At 42.8% G+C, this 24,675-nt stretch overlaps 1 protein-coding gene across 1 annotated transcript in view; it reads right to left on the bottom strand.

The window, feature by feature from the left end:
• LOC135507587 (polypeptide N-acetylgalactosaminyltransferase-like 6) overlaps positions 1-24,675 on the bottom strand; it is a 258,953-nt gene that overhangs the window by 164,366 nt on the left and 69,912 nt on the right. The gene's annotated exons all lie outside the window — the stretch shown is intronic.

Raw genomic sequence — 24,675 nt, 5'->3', positions numbered from 1 at the left:
CAGCGTCATGGAGAAGCAACTTTGGATGGAGTTAACTTGACTTCAGCAATTAGGGCTGTGTTGTTTCTGTTGGGATCTCAGACAGAGGCAGTGGTGAATGGGGGGGTGTCTGGTTTGGGAAGTTAAGTAGCTAGGAATGAATTGAGCGTTTGTTGGTTCGTTCGGTTGGTGTGTTTTTGTTTGGATCTCAGAAATTAGAACTGGGGGTCTGGTTGCCAAGTCAACAGGCCACCTTATCAGAATACAAAGTGTTTAACCCGCGTTGTCTGAGAACAATCATTTCGTTGAGCATATATTGAGACAAATGAAGTAAAACAAAGTGGGTCTATTTAGTGTGCTAAATCAAATGGGGCAGACCGAGAACAAGACAGAAGGGTACAACCAAAATTGAGCCCTTTCCCCAATGTAGTGCACTACTTTTGACAAGGTCTGCATAGGGCACTGGTCAAAAGTAGTACATTATGTGGAGAATAAGGTGATATTTAGGGTGCAGCCAGGGTGTGTGTCTGATCTCTTGCCTTGTTGCCCAGAGCAGTAGGTCTTTGATCTGCAGTGTGGTCAAGGTGGGCCAGAGAGATAACTTTATCCTTGGAGGGACCTGGGACTTAGCCAGTCTAAGCAGGGCTGGTTGGCACTTTCCTATTAAGATATAATGGCAAGGTTGGCAAGGTTGACCCTGACACACACACTCACACACGTTGGACGCATACACACTTGCGTGTAGACACACACATGCACACACACCGCCAGCTAACTCTACAGTGTATAGAGGACTTAGAAGAGAGGATAGAGAGGCTACTTCATATAAACAATCATACAGTGTGTGTGTGTGTGTGTGTGTGTGTGTGTGTGTGTGTGTGTGTGTGTGTGTGTGTGTGTGTGTGTGTGTGTGTGTGTGTGTGTGTGTGTGTGTGTGTGTGTGTGTGTGTTCTTCTGATAGATACTGTATTAGAAATCCGTCTTGAGTGAAAATTAAAATGACGTGGGGTTGTGTGATTCAATACAATGCCAAAATGAGAACTTCGGAAAGAAAGACATCACTGTGGCTCTCAGAACTGATGGAGAATTCTCATCATTTAATAGATTCTGTGACCTGCCTCCGCCCTCTATCTCTGAGCCAGAAAGAAAACAAACGCATGCGCACGCACACACATATACAGACACACACACAAAGGAAACACTCTGAATATCACAGACAGCTTCATGATGTGTCTGGAAGAAGTACTAAAAACCACACAATACACAGGAACATTTCAAGTCCTTCCAAGAACTTACGTAACAGTACTTTGGTATTATACTGCATATAAATGATTAATATTATTTGCTAAGGCAAATTCAGCTGAAGAGGCTTCAATGAGGCTTCCATTTATCTCAGAACTGGGATGCTGCTATTGACGTGCAGAACGAGAGAGTGATGCAGGCAGCCAATATCTGCCAGAGGAAGTTTCACTGACAAGTGACACATTCCGGAAGGACTCTCTCTCTCGCTTAACTTCAACAGTAAAGTTGGCCGCTTATGAGTATCGACAGGCACACCTGGAGGACGCGGACAAGACGATTGATTTTGCCTTAAACGTTTTTGCAGAAGGAAGAAAAGCTGGTCGGTTTGGGAGAAGCCGGTAAGCAGGCGGGTGGCAGGGACAAAGTGTACATCACTCTCTCTTTTGCCTGCTCCAATCAATCCCATCTCCATCCACTCTCCCAGGAAGGGAGTGTGTGGCTTATTCTCCCAACCCCAAGAAACGCAGCCTTGCAGAGGCAGCAGAAATACCGGCCAAGGGCATCTGACTCTGGATGGCCCTGGATCCATCTTCGTCTTATCTCAAATCATCCCAGCAGGCTGAGCCCGGTCCGGTTTCTGCCCCCACAGTTCGAGATCACAGCGAGCCTAAGTCAATGGGCCATCGCTGGCCTGAAGTGAGGTTTTATCCCTGGCCCCTGTGACACACCGGTTACTACTCCACTTTAAAAGCAGTTGTACCAGACAATGGTGTTCCACAATCCATTATGAATACAGCGGGCTACTGTGTGAGTTGGAATGTCCTGTTGAAGCGTAGTGCCAGGTGGACCTGAAATGAGTTTTTTTGACCATGAGAGAGAGGGACTCCAGAGCCAAAACTACTTAAAAGCTTTTGATGAGGGTCCTGAAGTGTACACTGTACAATCTCATGGAGACAGAAAAACTATAATTATACCGAATGGTGAACGCTACATTGTCACTTAAGTTTCTTCTTAAAGAAAGGGTATGTTTGATAAGGGTTAATGTATCAGAACCCATGAAGAGCATGTCTTTTAAATATGTTAAGGCAACACATACTGTAGACTGAGTGGACATAACATTAAGAACACCTTCCTAATATTAAGTTGCAACCCCCTCCCGATGGCCCTCAGAACAGCATCTTTCCAACGGGGCATGGGCTCTACAAGGTGTTGAAAGCGTTCCATAGGGATGCTGGCTCATGTTGACTCCAATGCTTCCCACAGTTGTGTCAAGTTGGCTGGATGTCCTTTGGGTGATGGACCATTCTTGATACACACGGACACTATTGAGTGTAAAAAAAAAACAGCAGTGTCGCAGTTCTTGACTCACGCAAACCAGTGCGCCTGGCACCTACTACCATACCCTATTCAACGGCACTTAAATCTTTTGTCTTGCCCATTCACCCTCTGAACGGCACACATACACAATCCATGTTCTTCATGTTTTTTCCACTCAGTGTACAGTAGACAGATCAATGGAGCCCAGGTTGAATTAACATATTTCAGTCGCTGCAATTAGTCTGGCCAAATAAAACAAGGACATAGCTTTGATTTGGCTTCACATTGATCCTTAAAGCTGATCCTGAGCCCAAAAAGCTTAGTCTACATTAGACGCAACCTGTGCAGTGTAAGTCTTTAAGACAAATGGATCTTCCTCTTACCTTGATTCTATTTATCGCTAAGGTACTGTAATCAAAGCATTTTAAGGCGATTTACAACACCGTTCAGAGGTCTTAATTAGCTTAGATAATTAACACGTAACATTAAAGAGAGGTCCTAAACCCACCTGTCTTGTTAGGGGAAGAAATACAGATCCTCTGTAGCTCAGTTGGTAGAGCATGGTCCTTGCAACGCCCAGGTGGTGGGTTTGATTCCTGGGACCATCTGTATGTGAAATGTATGCACGAATGACTGAAAAGCCCTATTAGCACAGGACTTGTACTCCTAGACAATGTTGGTTATGTAATTATTACTCCAGAATGTCTGTTACTCCAGATGACCATTTGGACATATATATATATATATGCCCTCAATCTCACACAAATCATCAAGGAACCCACCAGGTACAACCCTAAATCTGTAAACAAGGGCACCCTCATAGACGTCATCCTGACCAACTGGCCCTCCAAATACACCTCCGCTGTCTTCAACCAGGATCTCAGCGATCACTGCCTCATTGCCTGTATCCGCTACGGATCCGCAGTCAAACGACCACCCCTCATCACTGTCAAACGCTCCCTAAAACACTGTGAGCAGGCCTTTCTAATCGACCTGGCCCGGGTATCCTGGAAGGACCTCATCCCGTCAGTTGAGGATGCCTGGTCATTGTTAAAAGTAACTTCCTCACCATTTTACATAAGCATTCTCCGTTCAAAAAATGCAGAACTAAGAACAGATATAGCCCTTGGTTCACTCCAGACCTGACTGCCCTCGACCAGCACAAAAACATCCTGTGGCGGACTGCAATAGCATCGAATAGTCCCCGCGATATGCAACTGTTCAGGGAAGTCAGGAAACAATACACGCAGTCAGTCAGGAAAGCAAAGGCCAGCTCCTTCAGTCAGAAATTTGCATCCTGTAGCTCTAACTCCAAAAAGTTCTGGGACATTGTGAAGTCCATGGAGAACAAGAGCACCTCCTCCCAGCTGCCCACTGCACTGAGGCTAGGTAACACAGTCACCACCGATAAATCCATGATTATCGAAAACTTCAACAAGCATTTCTCAACGACTGGCCATGCCTTCCTCCTGGCTACTCCAACCTCGGCCAACAGCTCCGCCCCCCCCCCGCAGCTACTCGCCCAAGCCTCTCCAGGTTCTCCTTTACCCAAATCCAGATAGCAGATGTTCTGAAAGAGCTGCAAAACCTGGACCCATACAAATCAGCTGGGCTTGACAATCTGGACTCTCTATTTCTGAAACTATCCGCCACCATAGTCGCAACCCCTATTACCAGCCTGTTCAACCTCTCTTTCATATCGTCTGAGATCCCCAAGGATTGGTAAGCTGCCGCAGTCATCCCCCTCTTCAAAGGGGGAGACACCCTGGACCCAAACTGTTACAGACCTATATCCATCCTGCCCTGCCTATCTAAGGTCTTCGAAAGCCAAGTCAACAAACAGGTCGCTGACCATCTCGAATCCCACCGTACCTTCTCCGCTGTGCAATCTGGTTTCAGAGCCAGTCACGGGTGCACCCCAGCCACGCTCAAGGTACTAAACGATATCATAACCGCTATCGATAAAAGACAGTACTGTGCAGCCGTCTTCATCGACCTTGCCAAGGCTTTCGATTCTGTCAATCACCATATTCTTATCGGCAGACTCAGTAGCCTCGGTTTTTCTGATGACTGCCTTGCCTGGTTCACCAACTACTTTGCAGACAGAGTTCAGTGTGTCAAATCGGAGGGCATGCTGTCCGGTCCTCTGGCAGTCTCTATGGGGGTGCCACAGGGTTTAAATCTCGGGCCGACTCTTTTCTCTGTATATATCAATGATGTTGCTCTTGCTGCGGGCGATTCCCTGATCCACCTCTACACAGACGACACCATTCTGTATACTTCCGGCCCGTCCTTGGACACTGTGCTATCTAACCTCCAAACGAGCTTCAATGCCATACAACACTCCTTCCGTGGCCTCCAACTGCTCTTAAACACTAGTAAAACCAAATGCATGCTTTTCAACCGCTCACTGCCTGCACCCCGCACGCCCGACGAGCATCACCACCCTGGATGGTTCCAACCTGGAATATGTGGACATCTATAAGTACCTAGGTGTCTGGCTAGACTCTCCTTCCAGACTCATATCAAACATCTCCAATCTAAAATCAAATCCAGAGTCGGCTTTCTATTCCGCAACAAAGCCTCCTTCACTCACGCCGCCAAACTTACCCTAGTAAAACTGACTATCCTACCGATCCTCGACTTCGGCGATGTCATCTGCAAAAGCTTCCAACACTCTACTCAGCAAACTGGATGCAGTTTATCACAGTGCCATCTGTTTTGTTACTAAAGCACCTTATACCACCCACCACTGCGACCTGTATGCTCTAGTTGGCTGGCCCTCGCTACATATTCGTCGCCAGACCCACTGGCTCCAGGTCATCTACAAGTCCATGCTAGGTAAAGCACCGCCTTATCTCAGTTCACTGGTCACGATGGCAACACCCACCGATAGCACGCGCTCCAGCAGGTGTATCTCACTGATCATCCCTAAAGCCAACACCTCATTTGGCCGCCTTCCGTTCCAGTTCTCTGCTGCCTGTGACTGGAACGAATTGCAAAAATCGCTGAAGCTGGAGACTTTTATCTCACTCACCAACTTCAAACATCTGCTATCTGAGCAGCTAACCGATCTCTGCAGCTGTACATAGTCTATCGGTAAATAGCCCACCCAATTTTACCTACCTCATCCCCATACTGTTTATATTTATTTACTTTTCTGCTCTTTTGTACACCAATATCTCTACCTGTACATGACCATCTGATCATTTATCACTCCAGTGTTAATCTGCAAAATTGTAATTATTCGCCTACCTCCTCATGCCTTTTGCACACAATGTATATAGACTTTTTTTTCTACTGTGTTATTGACTTGTTAATTGTTTACTCCATATGTAACTCTGTGTTGTATGTTCACACTGCTATGCTTTATCTTGGCCAGGTCGCAGTTGCAAATGAGAACTTGTTCTCAACTGTTCTCAACTAGCCTACCTGGTTAAATATGTATATATATATATATATATATATATATATATATATATATATATATATAGTATTTTAAAGTTGACTTCATTTCCAAATGTTTAGGTCAGTGTTTAGGTCAGTTTGCTGCTGCTTGGAGATCTGCTTGGGCTTTGCGCAGCACTTTGTTCAATTGATCAGATCAGTTATTGCTTTCTTGCTCGAACCGCAATCAAACACCTGTCAAACGCAGACATTTCTCTCATAACACAGGGATGTCGATTCACACGGGACGAGTATTATACATTTAACATTTAAGTCATTTAGCAGAGTATTATCAGAAGACTTTGGAGTTTGACAATTATTATTACTCTCCTGACACGTAAAAAGGACAGAAGTGGTGTTTTGTGCTTGTGTACATAATTACATTACCCAACCTCCCCCAGGAAAACTAATCCTGTATCAATAGAGCTTTAGATTCTTTGGATAAAAGCGTCTGCTACATGGCATTTATTATTATATTAGGTATTGACCCCAAATGTAGTAGACAAGATACAGTAGATACCTGTACATTTGGGGTTGACTGACACATCTATAGCCGGTGGGGTCAATTCCATCTAAATCACAGTCAATTCAGTCATTTAATTGCATTCTTCTGGAGTCATTCTAGATTCAATGCAACACACCAGATAAATCAACCAAATGTTTCAGAATTGTACATGGTAGAAGTCAGAACACTCCCAAAACAACTTTTAAAAGGGGTGTTTGATTTCATTTCAATTGAAACTAACTGTAACCGTGTCGAGGTTTTCTGGGAAAAGTGAAATTCGAATTATTATACAGCCCTTAATTAAAGTGGCTGCTCATGTAATTTCATGTCAGAGATGTTCCTTGTTTGAATGTTTGAATATGGAAGGGAGACTTCCAGAGGGAACTTCAGTAATGTAAAGTCACTTTCTACATGTTGATTGATATAAAGGACAGTGGATAAATGAATCATTCTATAATATTCCAAGGACACGCCCTTCTGAATTGGCAGAGAATATGTTTAGCTTGCATTCATTCTCTGTTCTCTCGTCACACACAGAACGGAACAGGTGGTAATTATTCCTTGTCAGTCTGATACGGCGTGCTAGACTGTGTGTGAGAGAGAGAGGGAGGGAGAGAGTGTGTGTGGAGAGAGTGTGTGTGTTTGTGTGTGAGAGAGAGAGTAGGGGGAGAGAGAGAGAGAGAGAGAGAGAGAGAGAGAGAGAGAGTGTTTGTGTGTGAGAGAGAGAGGGAGGGAGAGAGTGTGTGTGGAGAGAGTGTGTGTGTTTGTGTGTGAGAGAGAGAGGGAGAGAGAGAGTGTGTGTGGAGAGAGTGTGTGTGTTTGTGTGTGAGAGAGAGAGGGAGAGAGAGAGTGTGTGTGGAGAGAGTGTGTGTGTTTGTGTGTGAGAGAGAGAGTAGGGGGGAGAGAGAGAGAGAGAGAGAGAGAGAGAGAGAGAGAGAGAGAGAGAGAGAGAGAGAGAGAGAGAGAGAGAGAGAGAGAGAGAGAGAGAGAGAGAGAGAGAGAGAGAGAGAGAGAGAGAGAGAGAGAGAGAGAGAGAGAGAGAGAGAGAGAGAGAGAGAGAGAGAGAGAGAGAGAGAGAGAGAGAGGGAGAGAGAGAGAGAGAGAGAGAGAGAGAGAGAGAGAGAGAGAGAGAGAGAGAGAGAGAGAGAGAGAGAGAGAGAGAGAGAGAGAGAGAGAGAGAGAGAGAGAGAGAGAGAGAGCGAGTGTTTGTGTGTGTGTGTGTGTGTGTGTTCATGAGTGCATTTGTGGTCTCAAGGGCTCCCTGTTGGCTTCCAATCTCATAAAGCCTGTTTTGGTTTATCCAAAAGGCAGAGTAAAAATGTTCAGTAATTACCCCCAAATTTAGCTCCCTAAAGGTAAATCCCACATCCACAAATCCCAGACCGTAGCTTTAGCCAAAAGCTAAAACAACTCTACCGCTGAGCTGCCGTGACCCCTCACCACTCAGCTCTCCCAAAAGGCAACAGAGAATTACATTTCTGTATTTTTTGCTACACACCATTGGCTTTAAGTGCCTCCAGGACTTCCATCACTAGCATCTGTTGAGACAAGGCGTCAGTTGGATCTATGGGGAGGGTTAGAGAAGAGAATTGGGGATGAAATCTAAAGTGCAGGCTTGTGTTTCGCAGGTTAGCGTTTTTCGTCATGAATGTTGTTCTGGAGGCAGCTCTGCGGAGTGGTCACTAGCTGGCACAGCCATAAAGTCATCAACATCTGATTTAAAACCTGACCCTAACCTTAACCACACTGCTAACTCTAATGCCTAACCCTAACCTTAAATGAGGACTGAAAATAACATTTTTGTTTTCTTGAATTTTTACAATATAGCCAAATTGAGGCTGGCCCATCAGATATCGAGCAGTTCTGCCTCAAGGACGGTTTATAATAATGACCTATTCCTAACCCATTAAAATGTCTGTCTTTTGATAATCCATTTAGCTCACATACAGTCACCGTTAAGGCTAGGCTACCTCATCATCAAACAACCAAGTGAAGTAAGACCTCTAATTACTAGTTTCAATGTAATTAAGGATTATTGTATAATGTATCTAGGGCTGACCCCATTTAGTCAACAGGCCGGTAATTTCTGTTAATGCATTCAATATATTATTATTATTACAGTTGTTTACCGCTACCATTGTCTGATTGGACACGTTGTTTGCAGAACTTGTAAGTCGCTCTGGATAAGAGCGTCTGCTAAATGACTTAAATGTAAATGTAAATGTAAACTTACAACCTCTGCTACACTTGTGAGAGACAAGTTTTTGCTCATTTCCTTCCATTTTCGAGTTTTGTCAATTTATTAATCGTCTTTGTTGAGTAAGGACTCGCACCTGATTACACATATAGAAGTAGGACTAGTCTACCTGGCCTGTGTGCAAATGTAGGCCTATAAATATGCCCATTTGGGGATGTATAAAAGTATCTTTGATTGTCTCAACATATCACCACTAATGGACCTCAAACAGCAAGTAAACAAAGTCTGTTTTTAGATTCGATTGAGAATGCAAATATTTCCAGCTCTCTCCCTTTCGATAACCACTCGGCATTAAAAGGAAAAATGTAATGCTCTGTTCCCGTCATAAATTGCATGATTACTTATTACCCCTTGCACAAATAACCTACAGCTGTGTCTGTCCCGAGCTCACTGGCACGGGACACTCTGAGGGCCCAGAATATGTTTTGGCAATGGCAATAAAAGTTACTTTTAGATTTGTGTCATTAACCACAGACAATGATTTTGATATACCAAGACTATTATAAATGAAATGAAACTGTACCACAAAAATGTGCATATCAGAATCATAACAGGCACACAGATCAGTAGGCATGGTAAGATAAATTGGCACTCCAAATGGAAAAGGTCGCTGACCGTTGGTGTAGCCTAGCAACTCCAGGAGCGTAAAGGCAGTGGCGGAACTAGAGTTTTATATATGAGGTGGCCAAGGTTACTTCAGGGGGCCCATAGACCATGACAGAAGATGTGTGTATTACCCTAACCTTGCACCAAAGGGGCATGATTAGGGCTGGGCGATATGACGATATATGTTGTGTGACGATAGAAAAGCGTCTATCGTTTCATATTATGCTCTATCGTTTATTTTGTTGTGTCGCCAATCACACTCTTCACGGCAATATTTTTGGTCAATTGGCCGTCGCTGTGCGTTTGCGTTCGCAAGTGCCGTGTGGAAGGAAATTTACAACACAAACAAACATGGAGGAGAGTGAACGTGACACAGAGCACGGAGACCGTAACTAAAAGAGGGGCTACTTCGGTCGCATGGACGTGGTTTGGGTATGAAAAGTCTGACACGGACCAGAAAGCCGTCCCCTGCCAAATATGCCGCAGGCCGGTCCCAACAACACGCTCAAACACCACTAACCTGTTTTATCACCTATGCAAGAATCATGTGAAACAGCACTGAGTGTCTACGGATGAGACCCAAAAAAGTACAGTTGAGTGCTCAAAACAAACCCCCGAATCAGACATGGCAAGAGGCTTGCAAGAAGCTATATTTTAGGCCTATATTTATTTTGTTTCCAACTATAGTTAAAGTGTTTTCTATTGACCTTTTTAGATTTTATGCATTAATATTGTATATTTTGTTAAATGCTTAATTGAAAATGTGCACAAAGGTTCTAAATAAAAGGAGAAATAATCAAATATGAGTAGTACCTTTTATTAGTTGAGTATAATTCAACATGTAATAAGAAATAGGCCTTTACATGTGGGCATTTTATATAAACGATTTATTCATTGAATTTACAGAAAATGTGTATATTGTGATATGTATCGTTATATGAGATTTTGGCCATATCGCCCAGCCCTACCTATGATTGCTGATGAGAGGTAGAAGTGATAATTCACTTAACCCAGAGTTCTTCAGTGTGGTAGAAAGTGTGGTCCAAAAGGGTTACTTCACTAGAATTCTTTAACACAGTATGAAGTCAGAACTGCAGCTCTCTCTCTCTCTCTCTCTCTCTATCTCTCTCATACTGGAGAGACTTGGGTCACTCTGTTTTCATGAATACATAATCTGGGTCTATAAGTGATGAACATCCCCCCCCCCCAAAAAAAATATAAAATAAAGCTCAAGCACCAAGGAGATAAGATAGCATGTGTGTGTTACAGAAATTGCCTAGTTTATTTACTAAAAAGTGCATTTACAAAAAACACACTGCAATTTGATATACCAGGTATCATGCAGAAACGGACATGAAAAATATAAATCATTTTGGTGCCCATCAATATTCCAAACATACAGTATCATATTGTTATGGCTTTCGTCTGGTGAAGGAGAAGCGGACCAAAATGCAGCGTGATATCGTTGAGACATGTTTAATGAGGAATGAACAAACAAACTACACAAAAACAACAAACGGAACGTGAAAACCTATACAGCCTATCTGGTGACAACAAAATACTCAAAGAATATGGCTGCCTAAATATGGTTCCCAATCAGAGACAACGATAATCACCTGACTCTGATTGAGAACCGCCTCAGGCAGCCATAGACTATGCTAGACACCCCCAAGACAAAACACACCACAAAAAACCCATGTCACACCCTGGCCTGACCAAATAAATGCAGACAAACACAATATACTTCGACCAAGGCGTGACACATATTTATGCTTATATACAGTTGAAGTCGGAAGTTGACATACACTTAGGATGAAGTCATTAAAACTTGTTTTTCAACCACTCCACAAATTTCTTGTTAACAAACTATAGTTTAGGCAAGTCGGTTAGGACATCTACTTTACATGACACAAGTCATTTTTCCAACAATTGTTTACAGACAGATTATTTCACTTATAATTCACTGTATCACAATTGACTGTGCCCTATACAGCTTGGAAAATTCCAGAAAATTACGTCATGGTTTAGAAGCTTCTGATAGACTAATTGACATCATTTGAGTCATTGGAGATGTACCTGTGGATGTATTTCAAGGCCTACCTTCAAACTCAGTGCCTCTTTGCTTGACATCATGGGAAACTCATAAGAAATCAGACCTCAGATAAAACATTGTAGACCTCCACAAGTCTGGTTCATCCTTGGGAGCAATTTCCAAACGCCTGAAGGTACCACGTTCATCTGTACAAACAATAGTACACAAGTATAAACACCATGGGACCACGCAGCCGTCCTACCGCTCAGGAAGGAGACGCGTTCTATCTCCTAGAGATGAACGTACTTTGGTGTGAAAAGTGCATATCAATCCCAGAACAAAAGCAAAGGACATTGTGAAGATGCTGAAGGAAACAGGTACAAAAGTATCTCTATCCACAGTAAAACGAGTCCTATATCGACATAACCTGAAAGGCTGCTCAGCAAGGAAGAAGCCACTGCTCCAAAAATGCCATAAAAAAAGCCAGACTATGGTTTGCAACAGCACATGGGGACAAAGATTGTACTTTTTGGAGAAATGTCCCCTGGTCTGATGAAACAAAAATAGAACTGTTTGGCCATAATGACCATCATTATGCTTGGAGGAAAAGGGAGGAAAAGGGGGGAGGCTTGCAAGCCGAATAACACCATCCCAACCGTGAAGCACGGGGGTGGCAGCAACATGTTGGGGCGGCAGGGTAGCCTAGTGGTTAGAGCTTTGGACTAGTAACCTCTCAGAACTGCTGGAAGCCTGTACCTCAGATTACGGCATGCCATGTATCTGCATGCCCACCTTACATCCGTAAGTCTCTGTATTTCCCTGGACTGCTGCTGTGGATACAGCTCTTTCTGAACTGCAAGCCACTTGAGATGAACATATGAGCCAGATACAAAGTTATAAAGCTTCTGCAGTAGAGCAAAAAGGTTAACTGCCTCAGGCACTGACTTTACAGCATCGACAAGAACCAAATTCAAACTATGTGCAATACAGTGCACATAAAATGCAAAACTTGCACTGTTTTTAATCCGTGCAGACACACCAGAATGCTTTCCGCTCATGACGGATGCACCGTCATAGCCTTGCCCCACAAGATTATTTCTGTAGTCCAGACCATGTTTTTCAAGGCAATCAATAATTATTTTTGTGAGACCTGCTGCATCTAAGCTTTTAGCTGACTGAAAGTGTACAAAGCTTTTGTGGATGGCGTTGTTGTAATAGTACCTCACAACCAAAGACATTTGTTATTTTTTCTTGAAATCGTTGGTTTCATCTGCAATTACATTGAAACCTTGACTTTCCTTTACTTCTCTTATTATTTCACTTTGTACCATCTCAGCTCTCAAGAAATTTGTTCTGGTTTTGGTGGCTTGTGTACTTAGCATTGCCACATGCATTCATCCTTTTCTCTATGCAAAATTGTTTATTTTTTACAATTAGCACACCTTTGCATAATACATACAAGAAAAATATTAAAAGTGCCTAACAGAGTGCCATCACAGTTCTAGCTAAATGACACTGAATGAGGGGACATTTCATGATTCATTAAATTCTGTGGAGTGAATTCAATTTGCGTCCATGTTTTAACGAGTGCCCAGCAGTGGTTAATTGAGAGATACCCTGAGAAGCAATGTGTAATTGGTTATCTTTCACAAGAACAGCTTTCCTTTCTAAAGATTTGTAGCTGAAGTGTGTGTGTGTGTGTGTGTGGGGGGGGGCTCTCTCTCTCTCTCTCTCTCTCTCTCTCTCTCTGTGTATGTTACTGCCGGTGGAGGGAGGATGGTGATTTAGCTTAACTATAAAAGGAAACATTTACAAAGCACACACAATACACAGCTGGATGTTTTACAGGGCCTTCCATTTAGCTAAGGATTGTTCTTTTAAAAACTTCAAAGCACTTTCAAGTTTTAATTTAGGCTATTTGGTATTTAATGTGAACATTTAGCTTTCAGCTTAGTGTTTTCTAACCTGGCATGCCCTGTCATATTTCTAATTTGTCTAAAGTTAGACAGCAACAAATTCATGTTCTGAGATTCCTACCGATCTCATTGAGTCTGTCATTCAGGTAGAATAAATTCGAAACAACTGTCATCTTTGATGCTTTGAGCGGTAGAATCTAATACATATTCCATTTTCCAACCCCTCTTGTTTGAGAGCTGCAGAAATGACACTGTCAGTCAGTCAGTCTATTCCAATAAGAACACCTCTCTCTTATCTCGCACATCACATTTTTTGGGGGGGCGGTTGCAGCGTGATTGATGGGAATTGGATCTTTGCCCTTAAATGTTGCCGTGGAGATAAAGCGGTGGTGACAGCTCCATGCTGTGAGTGACTTCCTGGATATCTCCACGGTGACCGCAGGAGGTGACACTTCAGGAGTGACAGGTGATTTTTTTCCCCCTAAGGTGTCAGAGGGGGTCTGAGCTCGGAGAGAGGGAAACTCTTGAGTTCTGCCAAGGTGAAGACCTTTGGACACAATTCAGCTGAGTCCTTGCCAACAGGTCTCCGATTGGTTGGTTCACACATTGCAGGTACCAGGATAATTGGACTAGGTGTACCCCTAATACAGGGTAACACATGCACGTTTGAAGCAACAGTACATATGTATAGACAATAAAATGAACAAGCAGCACAGCAGTTTTTAAGCAATAAGGCATGAGGACCTAGGGATTATCGTGTGATAACTCCCGACTAAGGACTGTTCTGAGGCCTGAGGCGAAGCCAAGGGAAACAGCCCTTTAGGGGGGTTATCAGACAAAAGAAATGAACCTATTTGGCTGCTTTTTGCAATGTCAAAATTCAAATAAAAGCAATAAAATGTATTTATTTTGAGTTGCGCCCCCCCTGCTCCCCCCCCCGTATCTCTCTCAGAACTACAATGACATTCCGTTCCTATGATTTATCTCTCTCTCTCTGCCCTGATAGACATGGGCCTGCAATTCTCATCTCCCCAGTGTTGCATCATTTATTTCCTTATAGAATCATAACTGTGCGAAGGGATCTGGAGGAGCTGCAGCAGCACTGATGAATTTATATACATTTGCCAAAATTATAGAGTTAATGCTGTTTGTTCAGAAATAAATGAAATAACTACTACACAAGAAAGCCTATAATGTTGCCGCAGAGGATCAATAGCGGCTTTTTATTTAAATTGCCTAGCTGTGGAGTGTATCCCAATAACAGGGCATAGCCTACAGTCTGGAACACGTGGCAAATCTGTCAGTGAACAAACAGCATGCAGACAAAACAGGTTGGAAAGCAAATGGCTCCTGCTGAAAAGAGAAGACTCTAAGCTGTAGGCTCCCAAAATACTTGATCAACTTCCAAGTATTTTACAAAGTAAAACAGGAGAGAGAGGCTTCTAGCACGAGCGCATAGGCCATTACTAGCGAGGGAGCTGCGTGTCATGTCATTGGGTGAGTCAGTGGAACTGGAAATCATTTTTGGGACTATAATTTGCTACTCATATTGTAGCCTACAATACCTATTGATGGATTCAAGACAAGTTAGCTTTTATTGATCTCAGATTTTCAGTTGTTCTTTGTCAAAGTAGTCACTCATTTCGATCAACTGTGTGGTATTATGGTGATTTTAAGACAATTGGGAACTCGAGTTGGAATCATGACGTTAGTGATCTTCAGGTCGGAGCTCTAGAAAGAGGCCAGAGTTCCTGACTTGGAATTCCGAGTTAGATGACTATTCAAAACAAATTTGACCAATTGGAGCTAGTTTTTCCAGAGTTCCCAGTTGTCTTGAAGGCACTGAAGTCGGAATTCTGAGATTTCCTAGTTGCGAGTTCCTAGTTGTTTTGAACTCGGCATTAAAAAAGATTATACCAAAGTCTCCAGTCAAATGAAATGCGTTTTAAAAGACAAACATTTTCTCAGACTCTATGCCACTAACATTGTTCCCCATGCCACTACACAAATGTGATGATATGCTTGCAATGCTTTATTATAAAGATGGTTATATTTTTCATGCGTTCTGGTACCTCAGAGCTGCCCAGGTCACCCCCCTCTCGTGCTCACTTTTTGTTCCAGCACTTCCCGATTTACAAATTAAGCACTGAGGATAGCTAGGCTAATTGTTATTTCTCCTTTGCTACTGTAGCTAACAAGCCAACTAAAACTAACACACAATCACATCAAGCAGCTGAAATGACAGCCAACTATGTGCATTTTCCTTTGTTTTACCTTAGTTTATATTGCCAATTCTTTGGATATACCCAATAATGATCCTGATAAATGAATTGGCCTGACTTTTAAATGTAGCTTACAGTTCTGAGGACACACAAAGTGATTGTTTTATTTTAAAGCTCCTTTTTCTTTCTCATGGGCTATGGGTTATGGGTTGCGTTTCACGTGAAAAGGCATTTTACTATCATAGTGCATTTAGCCCTCCGGTCAGCGCTGACAACAGTATGCTATTTCGCTACTTCAAATAGCCTGCAGGCGCGCACCAACGGAGGGTTCACAAGACCTGACACAGATCAAAGCAAAACACTCACCAGAACTTTTTGTTGAAACAGAATCAGTTCTATGATGGCAAACATCAGACATATATATTCACTATTGCTGTTAGCTGAGGCTACTGTTAGGGAAAGGGGAAAGGGGAAAGGGGGAAACCTAGTCAGTTGTACAACTGAATGCATTCAACTGAAATGTGTCTTCCGCATTTAACCCAACCCCTCTGACTCAGAGAGGTGCGGAGGGCTGTCTTAATCGACATCCACATCTTCGACGCCCGGGGAACGGTGGGTTAACTGCCTTGCTCAGGGGCAGAACAACAGATTTTTACCTTGTCAGCCCAGGGATTCCATGCAGCAAACTTTCAGTTACTGGTCCAACGCTCCGACCCGCCAGGCGACCTGCCACCCCTAGCCAACAAATACCGGAATAGCACCCTGAAAACCACTGTACTGTCTGCTGTTGTGGCATTTTACGTCATTTTGAGTGACGTGATTTACAGAGGTACATCATAGGGGTCATTCATATGGGGACAGAAGACAAAACAGTTTTTTACTTTATTTTTAAAGCTGCCCAGAGAGGACATAGTTTTTATGGGAAGAAGCATCTCATTCCACTCTGAGGCTCCAGTATACAAGAAAATTCCTTTCCCAGCATTACTCCTGAACCTGTATAAGCACACATCAGCAACACCTGATCTGGTGCTGTGATTGTGTGCACCGGGAAAGGGATTGTGTGCACCGGGAAAGTGATTGTGTGCACCGGGAAAGTGATTGTGTGCACCGGGAAAGTGATTGTGTGCACTGGGAAGGTAATCAGTTAGACATCTGGGCACAGAACCATAAATACTTGTGTAAACCAAACCCAGTCTAATCTGGGACAACCCTCAACAGGCAACCAGTTGAGTTCCTGAAAGCAGCTCCTGCCTATGTGTGTACATGGATTCATTTCAATACTACCTTGATCAGCTTATTCTGGGCTATCTTAACCTAAGCTTCATAAGTTTAGATAAGCCCCCAAACCAGGAAGTACTAGTGTAGTCTAAGTGGCATTGAATGTGGGCAGTGGCTCTCACTTTCATGGAGTCCTTATTAAGCAGCTTGGACTTTCTAGGCAAAAATGTAGTCCTGGCATTTACCTTCCCTCGCACTTTAGTGGCCATGCTCACACCTCCCAATCTTCCATCAAGGATGCATCCCAGGTAGCTAACAGAGGTTTTAGTAGTCAGCACCTCCCCCCTAACTCCACTCTGATTTCAAAGGACCTACTCAATTTAGGTCTGGATCCAAAAATAATTGCTTCAGTTTTACCTAAGTGTAGAAATACCTTATTATCTCCAAGCCATTTGCTAATGTTAGTAAGCTATGTGTTAAGTATGCTCTCCAACTTGGTTTTACTTTTGTGAGACACCAGAAGTGTAGAGTCATCCGCATAAAGGAAAAGACGGCAAGAACAAGCATCTTTCATATTGCTAATATACAGTAAAAACAGTAAAGGACAAAGCATGCTCCCCTGCAGAACGCCACAACTCATTGGTTTTGCCTGAGACAGTGACCCATTAACCTGTACTATTTGCTCCCTACCTGATAAAAAGGACTTTATCCAGCCTGGAGGGATACTGCTTAACCCCAGTGCCTCCAGTTTGGAGATTAGGAGACAGTGGTTAACTGTATCACCTGCTTCTACATCTGCATTGCTTGCTGTTTGGGGTTTTAGGCTGGGTTTCTGTACAGCACTTTGTGACATCAGCTGAAGGCTTTATAAATACATTTGATTGATTGATTGAGATTCAGGCCTATAATTCCCAGGGTCAGACTTTATCCCCTTCTTCACAGAGGTATAACTTTAGTGTGTTTCATGTCCCTGGGAAAGGTGCCTTGTTCAAGAGAACGATTAACGATATGCGTAATACATGGGCCAATTTCCTCTGCAGAATCTATAAGAAACCTTGCAGGAATATTATCCAGGCCTGTGGCTTTGGAGCATTTAAGCTCTGCTATTTTGGCTGTTGCCACCTTTGCAAAAGAGTTTGACTGAACCCATAACTCGGCATAATACTTATTGACTTGGTCGTTTCCATACAGAACCGAACTGGTGCGTAGCTTTCTAACCAGCTTGCTGGCAACAGAAGTAACAACAATAGTTGAATTCATTGGCAACCTCTGCTTTTTCATAAACAATCTCCCCCCTGATGTTCAGTCCATTACTGTTTAGTTTGTTTTTGGTAGTACTACTACAGCCTAGCTTTTCCCAAAACTTTTTAGGGTCATTTAAGTTCTCAATTATTTTATCAGCAAAGTAACCCCTCTTAGCTTCATCCATCCTGCTCTGTGCTTCATCCATCCTGCTCTGTGCTTCATCCATCCTGCTCTATGCTTCATCCATCCTGCTCTGTGCTTCATCCATCCTGCTCTGTGCTTCATCCATCCTGCTCTGTGCTTCATCCATCCTGCTCTGTGCTTAATTTCTGTGACGTTAATATAGGAGAAAATCAGGCTGCTCTTGAGAGTTCTTCAATTTCATCAAGGCCTTATTCCTTGCTTGGAGAGATTCTAGAATCTCATGATTAAACCAAGGGCTAAATCTCTGCTTTACCCTGACCCATCTAATGGGAGTCATCACATTCACCAAATCAAGGAATCTATATTTAAAGGCTTCCCAGGCACTGTCTACCCCAACACTATACAGCACTGGTGACCAGTCAATTTTACCAACTTGCTCCCTAAACATTTCAACACAGTATTTTTTGAGTCCTCTGATTCTAACAGTTTTGTGACACTATAATATATCTTTAAAAAGCCTCCTAAAATGATCACTGATTCCATAGACTATTACTCTACTCTGTGATATTTTAGATTGATCAGACAGCAATATTAAGTCAATTGTACTTTGCACTGTTTCCCATACCCTGGTGGGATCTTTTATCATTTGGGTCAGGGCAAGTGATCTACAGAAGTGCATAAATACACTGTGAGTTGGGTTTGCTTTTTGACGACATCCGTATTGAAATCCCCTAACAAAATGATTTCCTTCACCAGGGAATCATTACAGTTTGACAACACAATTTCAAGACCTACATAGAATTCATTCTGATTGGGCGGCCTGTAACACGCCCCCAATAAAATCAGCTTGGTTTTGGGAAGGCAGATATCCAGCCTGATAATCTCCAGATCAACGCTTAAATCCGATCTGACGTTATAAGCAATGTCCGATCTTACAAACGCACATCCCCCCCGCCATTCCAATTCCGATCCTTTCTGCCTCTGTGAAACATAAGACACCCACCTCTGATTTGCAAACCAACAGACATATCTCATCTATCTTCTGTAGTAGGCTTCGGACGTTTAAGTACACAAAATGTAAACACGTATCTCCAAAGGCCTCACTGAATTCCTGATCCACTTGTATCTCACCTCCCACTGCACTACAATCCTCCCGCTGCACTGCCACCATTGAGCACCCCTCCCCAGGCGCTGCTCCGTTGGCCTCATCACCTGCAGACCCCCCCCCTCCTCTGGTGCACTCTCCGTCCTAGGTAAGTACCCTGGTCCCCTGGTCCCACTCCACCTTCATATTATTTGAATAGTGAAATAATTTCTAATGCCCATCCATATAAACTATGTAGCCAACTGATTGGTATACTTATGCAACATAATCATAGTTTTCCTCTGACACTTAATAGATAGGATATTTTCACAGGTACAGTAGGTGAGTAGGTGACTAATGCTGTGTTCACAAAAAGTGGGAAGGTGGTATTTACCACATTCAGCTGGGAAAGATCCACTTGAATGTCCCTCCAACTGGTAATTACTAGTGGGAAGCTTGTCTATCATCCCTGAGCTCCAACTTCTCCCACATGCTGACCTCTGATGTCACCTAGTAAGGAAATAACCTTGATAACTGCATTTTTGGCAGGCAAATACAACAACAAAACATTGTTTATAAAAAGCAATCTATTAATATGTTTTTTGAGCATTATAATTTGTTTACAAGCATGGTAGCTGTACTTTTAGTTTATGGGTGATGCAGCATGTTGGCCTTTAGCCAATCAGTGTTTCTCAACGAGTACAAAGCACGTGATTGCATCCAACTGGTATTTATGACTGCACAACTGGGAATTACAACCGTGCCAGAGGGTTATGAACGTAGCATCAGACAATAAAGGTTGATTTCATTATTTATCATTCGAGCAACAGATGGAGAGTTATTATCATTATGACTCATAACTATACATTGCCAAATTATTTCTCAGAAGGTTTGGTTTCAAATGTAGCTATTCTGTCAGCAGAGCTTATTGTTATTTTCGCTTCAGGTGAAAAATCTGTTCATAGATATTTCCATTGGAGAATTGTCCTCCACAGGCACAAAGAGGCCACTCTGCCTAGCTGCTGTGTGCAACACACCAGAACGTGCCTAGCTCCTCTGTGTAACACACCAGAACATGATGGGGGTGAACGCAGTCCTGGGATGTGTAGCCAGGATATCTGGCATGCATTACACAGCTGACCAGTTTAGGTACTATTGAAGTGTGGTTGTAAGATGGGAGAATAATTAAACAAAATAATATGGCCAGTGACAATAACATTAGCACATCAAACGCAGGCAAGCACGCACACACACACACACACACACACACACACACACACACACACACACACACACACACACACACACACACACACACACACACACACACACACACCTTGGGGGATAGATTCAGCTGTAGGGTAGAGCAGCAGCTGTGCCCATCTGGTGTCCCACCGTGAGGACTGTGGTCCCAGAGAGCCTCAACTCACTGAGAATCTGCCAGCTCTAACACTGATTCCTCACACACACACACACACATACAAAACATTGCCCAACGCTGCCATTCACACACACACAGAACCCAAATGACCCATTTTCACACATTCACCTGACTCAGTATGTAAACAGAACAGACAGGCCTACAGCAACCAACAGAGAGTGTTTACATGGATGAACTGTGGACCATGGACTCAAAATATGAAAGTGCACAGCTTTAACATAAACGTTACAAACGTCAGAGGGGAACTCAGCAGTTGAAACGACAACAAAGCTGGCACCCCATCACTGTTTTTGGTAAAAAGCTGGGGGATGGGGTTGGAGAAATGTAACCACTTTCAAATTCATAAACAGAGCTAAATGCCAGGATTGACCATCCATGATATCAAAATGAGTTTTGACCATGTTTTGAGCCTATACTGTGTTTGTTTACATTTAGGTTGTTTACAAACATTGGCGTAAAACCAGCTGATATTTTGGGTTCTGATGGGATACGACAGTTGAAATAAACTCATCAGCCATTTATGTACAAGACATACTTCTTCAAGAATGAATTCCAAGTCCAAAATGGATGTAGCAACTGCGCATCGCTCCTTTAAACAATCAGTGAATTCCCCATTAGGCTGAATCATCACCTGATGCAAATGAAAACACACACACAAAAGTCCATCCACCAATAGGTTGTTTGTGCTGTTGCTCTTCGCCCGCTAAAACAATATAAAAATACCTCAATCATGCGAATATATGCATGTGTTCCAGAGGCGGAATACGGAATGTGGAATGATCCGGGCTAAGCCCGGTGGTGTGGTGAGTCTTCTCTGTGTGTGTGTGTGTGTGTGTGTGTGTGTGTGTGTGTGTGTGTGTGTGTGTGTGTGTGTGTGTGTGTGTGTGTGTGTGTGTGTGTGTGTGTGTGTGTGTGTGTGTGTCTGTCTCGGAAGGCCAGTGGACTGAGAGTTGCAGTGGATTGTCTCAACACTGCGGGGGAGCATACAGTACACATTGACTGACCCTGTCCGGCCACAGTGGTCTGGCTACTGAATGCATACATTCTATCTCCCTCCCCCTGAGGCAAGCAGCCACACCACTATAGGAAGTGAATCTGTTTCTCTGCACAACATCCACAGAACCACAGGAGAGAAAGAGGGCAACGGCCAACAGGGCAACCAGCTGGCTGGCGAGCAAAACCCAACTCTTCCCAAACCAAACTACCTGACCATACCCACCAACGCCATACTTTTGGAGCTCGGAACACAAGCATTTCGCTACACCCACAATAGCATCGGATAAATACAGTATGTGTATCTGACCAATACAATTTCATTTTATTTGATTTAATCAGGGTCCTACCTGATACATAGAGCACCATACTGTAATAGAGGTTGACCGATTAATTTGGGCCGATTTCAAGTTTCCATAACAATTGGAAATCTGTATTTTTGGGCACCGATTTCCCGTTTTTTTTTTTTTTTTTTTTTACACCTTTATTTAATCTGTATTTAACTAGGCAAGTCAGTTAAACTCTTACATCTATGGGGGCGCTATTTCATTTTTGGATGAAAAATGTTCCCGTTTTAAACAAGATATTTTGTCACAAAAAGATGCTCGACTATGCATATAATTGATACCATTCGAAAGAAAACACTCTGACGTGTCCAGAAATACCAAGATATTCTCTGTGCGTGCCCTAGAACGTGAGCTTCAGGCAAAACCAAGATGAGATGGCATCCAGGAAATGACAAGGATTTTTGAGGCTCTGTTTTCCATTGTCTCCTTATATGGCTGTGAATGCGAGAGGAATGAGCCTGCCCTTTCTGTCGTTTCCCCAAGGTGTCTGCAGCATTGTGACGTATTTGTAGGCAGATCATTGGAAGATTGACCATAAGAGACCACATTTACCAGGTGTCCGCCCGGTGTCCTGCGCCGAAATTGGTGCGCAAAAGTCACCTGCCAGTATTTTTCCATGCGATACAGAGAGGAAAGCAAGCTTCCACGAACTGCATATCAATGAAGAGATATTTGAAAAAACACCTTGAGGATTGATTCCAAACAACGTTTGCCATGTTTCGGTCGATATTATGTAGTTAATCCGGAAAAAGTTTTACGTTGTAGGTGACTGAATTTTCGGTTAGTTTCGGTAGCCAGACGCAATGTAGAAAACGGAACGATTTCTCCTACACACAGACGCTTTCAGGAAAAACTGCGCATTTGGTATGTAACTGAGAGTCTCCTCATTGAAAACATCAGAAGCTCTTCAAAGGTAAATGATTTTATTTATTTGGTTATCTGGTTTTTGTGAAAATGTTGCGTGCTAAATGCTACTCAAAATGCTATGCTAGCTTTGCATACTCTTACACAAATTAGTCAATTTCTATGGTTCAAAAGCATATTTTGAAAATCTGAGATGACAGTGTTGTTAAGAAAAGGCTAAGCTTGAGAGCAGACGCATTATTTTCATTTTATTTGCGATTTTCAGAAATCGTTAACGTTGCGTTATGCTAATGAGCCTGAGGCTTTAGTCACAAACCCGGATCCGGGATGGGGAGTTTCAAGAAGTTAAGAACACATTCTTATTTTCAATGACGGCCTAGGAACGGTGGGTTAATTGCCTCGTTCAGGGGCAGAAAGACAGATTTTCACCTTGTCAGCTTGGGGGATCCAATCTTGCAACCTTACTAGTCCAACGCAATAACGACCTGCCTCTCTCTCGTTGCACTTCACAAGGAGACTGCCTGTTATGCAAATGCAGTAAGCCAAGGTAAGTTGCTAGCTAGCATTAAACTTATCTTATTAAAAACAATCAATCATAATCACTAGTTGATGATATTACTAGATATTTTCTAGCGTGTCCTGTGTTGCATATAATCTGACTGAGCATACAAGCATCCAAGTATCTAAGTATCTGACTGAGCGGTGGTAGGCAGAAGTAGGCGCGTAAACATTCATTCAAACAGCACTTTCGTGCGTTTTGCCAGCAGCTCTTCGTTGTGCGCCAAGCATTGCTCTGTTTATGACTTCAAACCTATCAACTCCCGAGATGAGGCTGGTGTGACCGAAGTGAAATGGCTAGCTAGTTAGTGCGCGCTAATAGCGTTTCAAACTCCACTCGCTCTGAGCCTTGGGGTGGTTGTTTCCCCTGCTCTGCATGGGTAATGCTGCTTCGATGTGGTGGCTGTTGTCGTTGTGTGGCTGGTTCGAGCCCAGCGAGGAGAGGGACGGAGACTATACTGTTACACTGGCAATACTAAAGTGCCTATAAGAACATCCAATAGTCAAAGGTTAATGAAATACAAATGGTATAGAGGGAAATAGTCCTATAATAACTACAACCTAAAACTTCTTACCTGGGAATATTGAAGACTCATGTTAAAATGAACCACCAGCTTTCATATGTTCTCATGTTCTGAGCAAGGATCTGAAACGCTTTCTTACATAGCACATATTGCACTTTTACGTTCTTCTCCAACACTTTGTTTTTGCATTATTTAAACCAAATTGAACATGTTTCATTTTCTACTTGAGGCTAAATTGATTTTATTGATGTATTATATTAAGTTAAAATAAATGTTAATTAAGTATTGTTTTAATTGTCATTATTACAAATACATTTTTTTAATCAGCCGATTAATCGGTATCGGCTTTTTTGGTCCTCCAATAATCTCTATCGGTATCGGCGTTGAAAAATCATAAATCGGTCGACCTCTATACTGTAATAACTGTAGTTTAACCAGGGTCCTACCAGCACCATACTGTAATAACTGTAGTTTAACTAGGGTCCTACCAGCACCATACTGTAATAACTGTAGTTTTACCAGAGTCCTACCAGCACCATACTGTAATAACTGTAGTTTAACCAGGGTCCTACCAGCACCATACTGTAATAACTGTAGTTTAACCAGGGTCCTACCAGCACCATACTGTAATAACTGTAGTTTAACTAGGGTCCTACCAGCACCATACTGTAATAACTGTAGTTTTACCAGAGTCCTACCAGCACCATACTGTAATAACTGTAGTTTAACCAGGG

This window comes from Oncorhynchus masou, chromosome 21 (genome assembly GCF_036934945.1).
Source record: "Oncorhynchus masou masou isolate Uvic2021 chromosome 21, UVic_Omas_1.1, whole genome shotgun sequence".
Taxonomy (NCBI): domain Eukaryota; kingdom Metazoa; phylum Chordata; class Actinopteri; order Salmoniformes; family Salmonidae; genus Oncorhynchus; species Oncorhynchus masou.
The sequence above is the reverse complement of the archived record's forward strand: the minus strand, read 5'-3'. Positions and strand labels throughout refer to the sequence as shown.